Source organism: Hipposideros armiger, unplaced genomic scaffold (genome assembly GCF_001890085.2).
Source record: "Hipposideros armiger isolate ML-2016 unplaced genomic scaffold, ASM189008v1 scaffold_667, whole genome shotgun sequence".
NCBI classification, from domain to species: Eukaryota; Metazoa; Chordata; class Mammalia; order Chiroptera; family Hipposideridae; genus Hipposideros; species Hipposideros armiger.
In genome coordinates, this window is record NW_017732017.1 from 1,033,853 (window position 1) to 1,044,042 (window position 10,190).

Sequence of the window (10,190 nt, forward strand, 5' to 3'; positions counted from 1 at the left end):
TTGGGTCCCTCAGCCACGGCACAGGGTTATGCTTTATGTTTGAGGATGTGGGGCATAGGGGCAGGGTAGGGCTATTGTTTGGATTGTGGGGGACATTCTTAGGTTCAGGGGAGGGAATACTATTAGGGCTTTTTGGGTTTGAAACAGGGTGTAAGGGAGAGGTATGTGTAGCGTTAAGGTTTTAGATGCAAGGAGGTGTTAGGGACAGGTTATTAGGGTTCACTGAGGTGGTAGAATTATTTTTTCGGGTTGAGTTCAGGGACGGTATTCGTGTTCAGGACTGATTCAGTGTTTTTAGGGACATGGATGCCTCATAGGACCACCCAGAATGGGCGTGATGGAAATTTACCAGAGTCCGGCCAAGGAAACACTCGATAACAGGAACAGGTGCACAAAAACTGTCTCTTTTGGGACAGAAATTGTGAACCAGTCTGACAGCACTCGTTTGTTTCCATATAGCTGCGCTTTTTCATGGGCAGAAATGGGGAGGGCGCTGAGGTGTGTTAGGCCAGCATAGCTAAGGATGACGCATTTTTTCCACTTCCGGGTTGGGTCCCTCAGCCCCGGCACAGGCTTGTGCTTTATGTTTGCGGTTGGGGGGGCATAGTGGCGGGGTAGGGCTATTGTTTGGATTGTGGGGGACATTCTTCGGGTTCAGGTAGGGGATACTCTTAGGATTTTTTGGGTCGAAACAAGGTTTAAGTGTGGAGGTGTGTGTAGCGTTATGGTTTTAGAGGCAAGGACATGTTAGGGACAGGTTTTAGGGTTCGTTGAGGGGGATAATTATTTTGTAGGGTTGGGATCAGGGATGGTTTCGGGTTCGGGACAGGGTCAGTGTTTTTAGGGACATGACTGCCTCGACTGACGGTATGGAGTGGGCGTGACGGGCAGTTACGGGAGACCGGCAAAGGAAATACTCGAAGCGGGATCAGGTGAACCAAAATTTTCCCCTTTGGGAGAGAAGTTGTGAACGAGTCTGGGAGCATTCGTTCATTTCCATATAGCCGTGATTGTCCAGGGGCAGAAACGGGGATGGCACTGAGGTGTGTTGGGCCAGCATAGCTAAGGATGACACAGCACTTTTTCCATTTCCGGGTTGGGTCCGTCAGTCCCGGCACATGCTTATGCATTATGTTTGGGGTTGGGGGGCACAGGGGCGAGTTAGGGCTAGTGTTTAGACTGTTGGCGACATTCTTCGGGTTCCAGGAACGGGATACTCTTAGGATTTTTGGGTTCGAAACAGGGTGCAATGGAGAGATATGTGTAGCGTTAAGGTTTTAGAGGCAAGGAGGTGGTAGGGACAGGACTTTATGTTTCGCTGAGGTGGGATAGTTATTTTTTAGGGTTGGGGTCAGGGATGGTGTTCGGGTTCAGGACAGGTTCAGTGTTTTTAGGGACATGGCTGCCTCGAAGGATGGGCCAGAGTGGGTGCGACTGGATGTTATGGGAGACCGTCAAAGGTAATATTAGAAAGCATGAACAGGTGCACCAAAACGGTCCCCTCTTAGGACAGAAGTTGTGAACCAGTCGTGCAGCAATCATTCGTTTCCATATAGGCGCGCCTTTGCAGGGGCAGAAACGGGGAGGGTGCTGAGGTGTGTTGGTCCAGCCTAGCTAAGGATGACGCAGCACTTTTTCCACTTCGGTGTTGGGTCCCTCAGCCACAGCACAGGGTTATGCTTTATGTTTGAGGTTGCGGGGCATGGGGGCGGGGTAGGACTATTGTTTGTTTCGTTGGGGCACATTCTTAGGGTTCCGGGGAGGGAATACTATCAGGGATTTTTGGGTTTGAAACAGGGTGTAAGGGAGAGGTGTGTGTAGCATTAAGGTTTTAGAGGCAAGGAGGTGTTAGGGACAGGTTATTAGGGTTCACTGAGGTGGGAGAATTATTTTTAGGGTTGAGTTCAGGGACGGTGTTCTGGTTCGGGACAGGTTCAGTGTTTTTAGGGACATGGATGCCTCATAGGACCAGGCGGAGTGGGCGCGACAGAAATTTACCTGAGTCCGGCCAAGGAAACACTCGAAAAAGGGAACAGGTGCACAAAAACTGTCTCTCTTGGGACAGAAGTTGTGAACCAATCTGACAGCACTCGTTTGTTTCCATATAGCTGCGCTTTCGCGTGGGCAGAAATGGGGACGGCGCTGAGGTGTGTTGGGCCAGCCTAGCTAAGGATGACGCCGCATTTTTTCCACTTCCGGGTTTGGTCCCTCAGCCCCGGCACAGGCTTGTGCTTTATGTTTGGGGTTGGGGGGGCATACTGGTGGGGTAGGGCTATTGTTTGGATTGTGGGGGACATCCTTTGGGTTCAAGCTAGGGGATAGTCTTAGGATTTTTTGGGTCAAAACAAGATTAAGGGTAGAGGTGTGTGTAGCGTTATGGTTTTAGAGGCAAGTAGATGTTAGGGACAGGTTTTTAGGGTTTGTTGAGGGGGGATAATTATTTTGTAGGGTTGGGATCAGGGACGGTGTCGGGTTCAGGACAGGTTCAGTGTTTTTAAGGACATGACTGCCTCGACTGACGGCACAGAGTGGGCGCGATGGGAAGTTATGGGAGACCAGCAAAGGAAATACTCATAGCGGGATCAGGTACACCAAAATTGTCCCCTTTGGGAGACAAGTTGTGAATGAGTCTGGGAGCATTCGTTCTTTTCCATATAGCCATGATTCCTGGGGCAGAAACGGGGATGGCACTGAGGTGTGTTGGGCCAGCCTAGCTAACGGTGACACAGCATTTTTTCCACTTCCGTTTTGGGTCCCTAAGCCCAAACACAGGGTTACAGTTTACTATTGCTGTTAGGGGAATACGGGTGGAGTAGGGCTATGTTTGCATATTGGGGACATACTTAGGGTTCAGATGAGAACATACTCTTAGGCTTTTTTTGGCGGTTCGAAACAGGGTGTAAGGACAGACAGGTGTGTGTAGCATTAATCTTCAGAGGCAAGGTTTAGGGACAGGTTTTTAGGCTTCGTTGAGGTGGGATAGTTATTTTTCGGGTTGGGATCAGGGACTGTGTTCCGGTTCGGGACACGTTCAGTGTTTCTAAGGACATGGCTGCCACGTCGGACAGCCCAGATTGTGTGCGACGGGAAATTAAGGGACACTGGCAAAGGATGTACTCGAAAGTGGGAGCAGTTACACAACAGCTGTCCCCTTTGAGAGAAGTTGTGATCCCGTCGGGCTGCACTAGTTCGTTTACATATTACCGCACTTTTTCGGGAGCAGAAATGGGGAGGGTGCAGAGGTGTGTGGGGCCAGCCTAAGTAAGGATGACGTAGCACTTTTTCCACTTCCGGGTTGGGTCGCTCAGGCCCAGCACAGGGTTATGGTTTACTTTTGGGTTTGGGGGGGCATAGGGTCGGGGTAGGGCTAGTGTTTGGATTGTGGGGGACATACATAGCGTTCAGGTGAGAGGATACTCTTAGGGTTTTTTGGGTTCTAAACAGGGTGTAAGGCACAGATAGGGGTTTGTAGTGTTAAGGTTTCAGAGGCAAGGTGTTAGGGACACGATTTTAGTGTTTGCTGAGGTGGGATAGTTTTTTTTAGGGTTGTGGTCAGAAATGGTGTTCAGGTTTGGGACAAGTTCAGTGTTTCTAAGGTCATTGCTGCCACGTCAGAGAGCCGGGAATTGGCACGACAGGAAGTTACGGGAGACCGGCAAAGGAAGTACTCGAGAGAGGGAGCAGGTGCATAAAAGCTGTCCCCTGTTGGGAGAAAAGTTGTGAACCAGTCTGGTAGCACTAGTTCATTTACATATAGCCTTGCTTTTGCGGGAGTAGAAACGGAGGGTGCTGAGGTGTGTTGGGCCACCCTAGATAATGATGACGCAGCACTTTTTCCACATGTGGGTTGGGACCCTCAGCCCCGGCACAGGGTTATCGTTTACTTTTGGGGGTTGGGGGCAATAGGGGCGGGGTAGAGCTAGTGTTTGGATTGTGGAGGACATACTTAGGGTTTGGGAGAGGGGATAATCTTAGTTTTTTGGGGGTTCAAAACAGGGTATAAGGGAAAGAGAGCTGTAGGAAGCAATAAGGTTTCAGTAGCAAGGTTTTATGGACAGATTTTTAGGGTTCGCTGAAGTGGGATATTTATATTTCAGGGTTGGTGTCAGGGACTGTGTTCGGGTTCAAGACAGCTTCACTGTTGTTAGTGACATGGCTGCATCGTCGGGCAGCCAGGAGTGAGCGCGATGGGAAGTTACGAGAGAGCAGCAAAGGAAATACTCGAAAGCAGGAACAGGTGCAGCAAAACTGTCCCCTCTTGGGACAGAAGTTGTGAACCAGCCTGGCAGCCTTCGATCGTTTACACATAGCCACATTTTTCCGGGGGCAGAAACGGGGAGGGCACTGAGGAGTGTTGGGCCAGCCTAGCTAAGGGTGACACAGCACTTTTTCCACTTCTGGGTTGGTTCCTCAGCCCGGAAACAGTTTATGCTTTATGTTTGGTGTTGGGGGGCATATAAGAGGGTTAGGGATCGTGATTTGATTGTGGGGACATTCTCAGGGTTCCAAGGAGGGGATATTCTTAGTAATTTTTGGGTTAGAAACAGGGTGTGCGGGAGAGGTCTGTAGCATTAAGGTTTTAGTGGCAAGGAGGTGTTAGGGACAGGTTTTTAGGGTTCACTGTGGTGGGATAGGTATTTTTTAGGGTTGAGTTCAGGGACGGTCTTCGGGATAAGGAAAGGTTCGGTGTTTTCAGGGACATGGCTGCGTCGTCGGACCACCTGGAGTCGGTGCGATGGGAAGTTACAGGTGTCCGGCCAATGAAATACTTGATAGCGGGAGCAGGTGAACAAAAACTCTCCCCTCTTGGGACAGAAGTTGTGTACCAGTCTGCCAGCACTAGTTTGTTTACATATAGCTGCGTGTTTGCAGGACCAAAATAGGGGAGGACACTTAGGTGTGTTGGGCAAGCCTAGCTATTGATGAAGCAGGACTTTTTCCACATCCGGGTTGGGTACCTCAGCCCCAGCATGGGATTACAGTTTATGTTTGGGGTTGGGGGACATAGAGTCTCAGTAGGTCTAGTGTTTGGATTGTGGGGGACATTCTTACGGTTCAGCTGAGGAGATACTCAGGAATTTTTTGTTTTGAAACAGGGTGTTTCACAGCTGGGAATCTTCCTCAAGTCATCATGTAAATATAGGGGGCTCTGAGTGCCACAGATTAAAAATAGGACTGAAGCTTCGGTTTTGGTTGAGTCTCTTGAGAGAGAAAATCCCTTTTATATCAATATACTTCAAGATGATATTTTCATAGATCTGTAATATTTTAGTAGACTCCTCTCTGAAATGGAGCTTCGGTTGTGTTCTTTGTTACCACCCCAAATTCACTAGGGGGGTGTGTTCGGCTACCTTCTGCCATTGGGCTACACTGATGTTACAGTTTGAGATGTACCTGTGTGTGTCACGAACAGATGTGTAAGAAAGGACCTGCGTGTCTGATCACTTAAAGTTTTCCTTTCCCACCTCTGCTTCTGATTTTGCTTCCCCTAAAAGCCACTGATGTATGGCATAACCCCTGAATTTAAATACCATGATTGCCTTTTTTTAAAAAAAGTATGTTATCTGTCCATTTCTGTAGTCATGAAGTGAGTATTCCAACACCTTGTAGGGTGGTTGTGGCTTTAAATCAAACGTAGCGTGTGAACACATGGTGTGAATATACTTCCAGTGAGTCTCACTGCTTTTACTTTCTGCAGCTGAGAGAATGTCTGAAGAAGAACAAGCTTGGTGCTTATTTAGAAGATAAGAAGAAAAGGAAGAAGAAGCATGGCAGTAACCCTGAGACAACCACATCTGTGGTGGTCACTTCCTTGAGGTGGTGAGTCTTGGCTGGCCAAGCTACTGGGGATAGGAGTGCTCAGAGGGCTCGAGGGTCGTGGTTAGATTGTGGAAGAATCTGACCAGGTACTGGATAAGAATTCTGGGTTTAAATCCTGTCTCTACTTCTGCTAGGGATATGGTTTGGGGAAAAGTGTTTAAGCTCTTTGAGTCTCTGTTTCCACATCAGTAAAACCCAGGTAAATACTGTCTTACTCTTACGAAGTTTAAATGAGATTGTTGTTTTTATTGTCATCCCTTAACACAGAGCCTGGTGAGGAGTAAATGCTCAGTAAAAGGTAGTTGCTATTGGACTTACTGCTCTGGCGGCTTTCTGTATCCACAGCCTCAAGGGGAAACCACTTGCCTTCAGGCTCTCCCTTTAGGAAGCACCAGAGCAGCCCCTGGATATGGTGAGGAGAGAGCCCCAAGCACTGGGTTAGGAGTTTCGAGTCCACCTGTGCCACCAACTTGCTGGGTGATCTCAGGAAAGGCACTTCTTTCACTGGGCCTCGGTTTCCTCATCGGTCAGATCAGATCATGTTTTTCAAACTTACATTTTAACGGTAATTCCCTTTGTTCAAGCAAAACTTTACTTGGAAGTCTGGTTTTTCAATGGAGAGGATGAGGGTCTGGGGGCCTGCCAGGTTCGTCTCTAGCACACTGGTCCAAGGGGAGGGTCGAATGGGCATATTCACTGGTCAGGAAACTCCACTCTTGGTGAGTGCATCGTTCAGGGGAGTTTTCCATCTGTTCCTTGGCTTTGATTTCTGCTTCTGGCAAGGCAGCAAGTGGCTGTTTGGAAAGATGGCGCAGGCTGTGGTGTTGACCTTGTCTGTCTTCCAGCGTTCTATTTCCCGGAACCCATCTCCTCTTGCTCCCCTGCCCCTATTGCCTCTCTCCAACCCACTTTTCTCTCTCTGTCCCTGCTCTTGTTTTTCTCTTTCGGCCTTCTGTAGATTCAGGACATTCTGCACGTGCTGGTGTCTGACCTTAACCATTCCAATGTGGTCGTGCTGCCCCCACTGGACGCGTGGAAGGTGAGGCATACCGAGACCCCTCTCTGGCTTGCTCTCTGTCAGCTCTGCATGTCCCCAAGATTTCCCTGGTTTCAGAGATATTTTGCTTCTGGCTCACTTTGTGTTGCTGTCATTCACCCTCCCCGGAATGTTTGCGTCTGCTTTCTCACCTGCTTGGTCGATAAGAGTTTTGTTTTTCTCCCCCGACACCTTTTATCTTGGAGAAGCTGAGATGTACCTGACGTATGAAAGTAGTTTGGGAATAGCTTCCAGAGCCAGGTGTGTGGGATTTGGGCTTTGTTGGCCTCAAGTTTGAATCTCAGAGTAGGAGAGATGAAATAAAACTAAACCTTCAGGGCTTGTCCTGTGGGCATCTGTCCCGAAAAGACCTATAGACCACAGAGAGGTTTGTGATTTTTCCAGGTGAGTCATTCATCTTGGTTTGTGAGTAGGAAATCTAGGGATAAGAGAAAGAGAGTTTACTTTACAGTTAAAGGAATTGAGATTATTTTTTAGAGGAACTAATTGTAAAAATGTGAGGTCAAGCAAACAGTGGAGGACCAGGACATCCTGCCCTTAGTCTGTTTTACAAATCATCTGGACACTTAACCATATTCAGCCGGCCCTTGATAGCAGAGGTACTAGGCTAGATGCGGGAGCCATCAGGGGAATCAGAGAGAATGCCCTCTGAGGGAGGAAAGAGGCAAGTTAGGATGTGGTAATATTCCTAATGCCCCATGAGAGAGAGATTGGTTTTAAGTGGACTTGAGGCTGGAGGGGGTGGCATTTAAGTCTGGTTTGGTTTGAAGATTAGAGGTAGGAAACATTTCTCCCTGTGGAGAGGGGGGGGGGGAATGGGCATCCCAGGCCAAGGGCATGGTGCAGGAAACGGCAGGATTATGAGCTCACAGAGCATTTGCCAGAAACGTGGGCAGCTTGGTGTTGACCTTTTCCCGTTGTGATGTTGGTACTGCCTCTTGAATTAATTAACCTCCTCAAGGGACAAATGCCCGGCCAGAGGAGTAGGTCAGAATTGGCACCAGATCCTGCGGGAGATGGGCATGGGGAGAGGGGCTGGGATAGCCCTGCTGGCTGATGTCGTCTTTCAGTCATCAGAACTGGTCACGCCCAGGCGGCCAGGTCCCCCTAGGTGCCATGACTCACTTTGTCAGCTCAGAGGAGATGCTGAGAAGCACGGGGAGGGCAGCACCGGCCCAGAGGTGTCCTGAAGCTGAGTTTTGACACTAAATGAACACATCCCTTGTTCTCCTGGAAGTGAGGACCACGATCCCATAGCCCCTTCTTGTTTTTAAAACCTTTTATCAGGAACTGTTTTGCACTGGAGTTTTCTACTCCAGTAATGTAGGCCTGTGATTGTGTAGCCTGGGGAGAAATGATAGCATCTGCAGAAATGGGGGCTCCCATTTATTTATTTTTTTGGGTACATACCCAAAGAGGGATTTTTGGTTTATCAGGTAACTCGATTCTTCATCTTTTCAGGCCTATCTCCATACTATTTTCCACAGTGGCTGTGCAAATTGACATCCTCAGCAGCGGTGTATGAGGGTTCCGTTTTCTGCACAGGCGCTCCTACACTTGTTCTACTTGTTTTCTTGATAATAGGCATTCTAAAATGTGTGAGGCATTATCCCATTGTGGTTTTTCCATGCATTTACCTAATAGCTAGTGAGGTTGAGCATTTTTTTCATATATTTCTTCGACATTTGTATGTCTTCTTGGAAAAGTGTCCTGTTAGGTCTGCTTCCCATTTTTAAATTGGATTTTTTTTCCATTGTTGAGTTATATGAGTTCTCTTTTTAGTTTTTTTTCAGTTTCAGTTGATATTCAGTATTATTTTATGTAAGTTCCAGGTGTCTTATGGTTAGACATTTATATCATTGATACAGTGATCTCTCTGATCATCTGTTGCTGTGCAATGTGTGTCTTTTTGTGTCATATCCGTCTGTTTTGAAATTATTAGTGTGGTGGTACCCAAATAAAAATGAACTGGTGAGCTTTTCTTTTTCGTGTTTTTGAATAGGCACTGGAGAAGGATAGGCATTCATTCTCATTTGAATATTTCTTAAAATTCAACTGTGAAGCCATCTGGTGCAGGGCTTTTGTTGGGAGTTTTCTGATTACTGATTTGATTTCATGGCATTACTAGTAATTGGTTAGTTCAGATATTCTGTTTCTTTCTTACTTTTTTTAAATTGGGAATTGGGGAATGGGAGCAGTGTTGGGGAATTGGGGAGGGGGACCAGCCAAGTTGTTGTTGTTCAATCTTGGAGGGTGTCAGTCGCCATGTGGCTGACCATCAGTAGCTCGTGGCCTCTAAGATCGGGGTGCTTTTTTCAATCTCGGTGGGTGGGCATAGCCACCATCCCATGTGGGAGTCGAAACGGCAGCCTTGCTGTTAAGAGCACATGCTCTACCCACTGAACCATCCAGGCGGCAGCTCAACTCAAGGTGCAGAGTTCATTCCTAGTTGCAGGAGGGTAAAGCCCACCATCGAACAGGCAGTCTTGTTGTTAGGAGCACGTGCTCTCACCAGCTGAGCCATCCTGCCACTTGTTGACAGCTGAGTGGCAGCGCAACTCGGGCACAGAGGCACTGTTCCATGTGGGAATCGAACTGGCGGCCGTCTTCCTCAGAGCGCAAGCTCTTACACTAACCCTGAACCAACTGAGCCCCTCGGCCGGCCCAAGAATACTATTTTCATTGTCGGCCTTACACCACTGAGTGTAAACTCCACGGGGGCAAGGACTTTGTTAGACTCACTGCTGATTGCACTATGGCTACAGTAGTACCAGGCACACAGAAGACATTCCCTAAAATGTGTCATATGAATATGTGAATGACAAATAACTAATCACCTCACTACAAGTCAGAAAGTGCTTTGAATGTGAAGTACAGTGTGCTACAGGAGTGTCTCACAGGGTTACTGGGCTGAGCCAGAAGTGGGGGTAAGACTTCTTCTCTGAGGATGCTCAGTTCTACAGGGTGAGTTGGCATTAAACAGCCTGGCAAAAAGCTAGAAAAGTATTCCAGACAAAGAACAGTACAATGTCTGCAAATGCCCTAAGACAGGAGAGAGCACCTATGCTGGATGGAATGAGAGAGGTTTATGTTTGGATAAAATGGGTGAGGGAGGGGATAGTGGTGTTGAAAAAGCACCAATCACACTTGGGGTGCTGTCAGGAAGGACAGAGTCCCCTGCAGAGCCTGGGGTGCCACTGACAAAGACAGGACACTGCTACTTCTTTGAAGCTTAGTTGGGCCCAGGAAAAAAGCAGGGGAAGGGCTGAGAAATAACATGGAGTTTCTCAGAAGGTCGCTAGGGGGAAACCTT